At 32.3% G+C, this 3,263-nt stretch overlaps 1 pseudogene across 1 annotated transcript; it reads right to left on the bottom strand.

Annotated features, from left to right (window-relative positions):
* Positions 1 to 1,514: 1,514 nt before the first annotated feature.
* On the bottom strand, positions 1,515 to 2,038 carry LOC308496900 (double homeobox protein A-like; annotated as a pseudogene). Its single transcript has one exon. The product of its transcript is annotated as a double homeobox protein A-like (transcript).
* Between the last annotated feature and the right edge of the window lie 1,225 nt (positions 2,039 to 3,263).

A 3,263-nucleotide genomic window follows, 5' to 3' on the forward strand; every position in this document is an offset into this window, starting at 1 on the left:
GTTGTAAAAGATTGTTTTAAAAAATTGACAATTTTGTAATAGAATATAGAATATAAATTGTACTATTTACAATGAAGGATTCCCCAAGAGCATATCAAAAAGGAGCATATTGTAATAATAAGTGATATAATTTAAAATGTAAATCAGGATTCCATTCTATGTCTAAGTAGTAGGAATTTAGAAAGTGTCACTTCTGCAATAACAAATGAAAAAAAACAAGATAATCTTTAAAAATGGAAATAAATAAATATATATTTTTAAAATCCATTAGATATTTGAAGTTGCGAGCAATGGGATAGCCTAAAGTTTAAAGAAAGACAGATCAACTAAGAAGACAGAGCCCAACAACATGCTGACTTATGACAGAGGGTAAAAGGAAGACAGTACTGCCTTGGAAGTTAGGAAAAAGAATTTGGTTACAATTTACAGTTCTTAACTCATTGCTGAAGACTCATGTGGCTTAGCATGAGAGCTATAGACACAGTAGAGGTTTTGTAGCCACACTTGTTCTCTTCATCATAAAACTCCACAAAGCACACACAAGAGACTTTGAGGGATGGAGGGAAGGCTGGATCAAACTACCCACACTGTATGAGCCTAGATGAAGGTAGAGGCAGCTACAAGGAGGAAGGTAGAAGACTTTCCATAACCTCTTTTCATAGGCGCCGAACAGTCCATGGATAAAGAGGTAATTGCTAGATGATACAGAAATCTTAAAACCAAAATTCAATACCAATTCTAAATGTGTTTGCAATTAACGGAGTCATAATAATACATGAAACAAAATTGATAGAACCCAAGGGAGATACAGAGAATTATAATTAGAAACTTCAATTTCTAATTATAAAGAAAATCAGAAAGGATTTAGAAGAACACAGAAACACTCCCAGCCAACTTGACATATTGATATTGTACAGAATGATCAATAAAAGTGTGATAAACATTCTTTTCAAGTTCAATGCAACATTCAACAATATAGATTATATTTAGGGATTTAAAATTTTTTGACAGATTTCAAAAATGGAAATTATATATAAAATTTGTCTAACCGTAAGAGATTTCAACTAGAAATTAATACTAGAACGATATTGGAAAATCCCCCAAATATTTTCAAATTAAACAACACTCTTCCAAATTACCTATGGGTCAAAGAGAACAATTATACAGGGAATTATAATTTTTTTTTAATGATATGAATAAGTTTATTTTCATTTTCTTTGACATCTGCTAAAGTGTGGAGCCAGGCTCCGTTGGATAGGGCTGTGTGGTGCCTTGTATCTGTCTGCCTCCTGAAGTTCTGTTTACCATCTCCAGAAAGCTCATCTTCTCAAGAAGCTGACAGTATATTTAGAAGGGTATGTTCCCAGGATGAGAGATTTGGAGTCCAGGCTGATGACATCAAATTTATCTCTTGGTCCATTCTGTTCTGGCTTCAGAGAAATAAGACAGCTATTAACGAGATTGGTGCCATTTGGTGTGATTTCTGTACCTTGAACTCTCATGTCTCAGAGATTTCATTCCTGGTCTTGTTTCTGTTGTAAGAGCTCACCACATTCTCTTTTTTTCTGTACGTGGAACCTAGATCTTCGATTTTGAAACCAAATTTGGACTCTTGACTCTGGAACCCCAATTTGCTTAGCAAGTTGCTCTCTGGAATCAATCCCAGGATAAGGGTTGTTTGTAAATGCTGTGATGAGGGTATGTAATTGGGAGGAAGTATAGCTGGTACGACACCGTCTATCTTCTCTACCATGAATCTTCTCTTCAGGGTGATCTTGGTCTTGGCTTGCTTCTAAGTCCTTCTCAGGTTCTAACTTTTCTGAACTCGGTGCCTAGCTCTTCAATTCTGAAACCAAATTTGGATTCTAGACTCTTCAGTGTTGATTTCTAAAGCAAGCTTTTGTTTGGTAGCATAACCTGGGTAAGGTGTTTGATTGAATGCTTTGATGAGGATATTCAACTGGTCTTCTGTGAATTTGGTGCGGCTTTGTCTATGATTCCTTGCTGTGATCTTGTTTGGAGAGTTGTTTTGGGCCATGTTGTAATAGTCTTGAAGCTTTTAACCCTATAATATGTTTTTTAATTAAGGAAAATGGAAAATAACATAAATATGTAGACCTTGCTAAAGTAGTACATATTAGGAAATTGATATCCTTAAACAGTAATATTAGAAATAGACGTATAAATAACATAATATTCTACATTAAAAAATAATAAAATAGGGAAAAAATAAACCCAAAGAAATCAGAATTAATGAAATAATGAAAAATGAACCAAAATCAAATAGGTTGAAAATAAACAAGACAGAAAATCAATAAAACCAGTCATTTAAATGACCAATAACTTGAAAAATTATAAATCTAATAAAGTAAAAAAAAAGACAAAGATTCCCAAATAAGCAACGATTGAACAGATGCCACTACAGACTATACCCAAATTTAGAAATAATAAGGAGTTATTGTAAAAATATACCCATCAATCTACAGTTTGGATTAAAATGGACAATTCTTTTCAGAAACAAGACTCCTAAAGTTCATTCAAGAAAAATAGTTTATTTGCATGGTCATATATATAACAGTAATTATTTAGTTAAATCTTTCCGAGAATAAAATCTCCAGGCCCAGTTGGTTTGAGTGGATATTTAAGGGGGGAAAAATACCAAGAAAGACATTCTTCCAGAACATAAAAAAAGAGAGAACGTGTTCCAAATCATTTTATAATGTCAGTATTTATCTAATACCAAAACTAGAAAAAAAATTACAAGAAAAGAAACATAGAAATAAAAATAACATTGGATACTACATTGTGAGAAATGTGTAATACTCATGCAAGATAACAATAGGGGAGGCTGTGTGTGAGGTATAAGGGCCCTCTATTATTTTTGTGATTTCTTTTTTTATAAATCTGAAACTATTCTAAAAGTTTGTTTAAAAATTTGCAGTTAATATCATGCTTATTGGTCAATGACTGAATTCTTTACCCCTAAGTTTGGGAGCAAGATGCTTATATCCTGCTTGGTTATTTTTAATGTTATATGGGGATACCTTCCTAGCAAGTGCAATGGCAGATAAAAAATAATTAAATAAATAATAGAAATAAAAAAAACAAAAAAAAACAAGTCATACAGAGAAATACAACTTACTCTCAGAAAACATGACTCAATACATAGAAAATATGAATGGGTTTCTTAGTAAGCTATTTGAAATAAGTGAATCTGAATTTAATGTTTCAAGATATACGGTAAATATGCAAAAATGCATTAT

Source organism: Rhinolophus hipposideros (genome assembly GCF_964194185.1).
Source record: "Rhinolophus hipposideros genome assembly, chromosome: 4".
Classification (NCBI taxonomy): Eukaryota; Metazoa; Chordata; class Mammalia; order Chiroptera; family Rhinolophidae; genus Rhinolophus; species Rhinolophus hipposideros.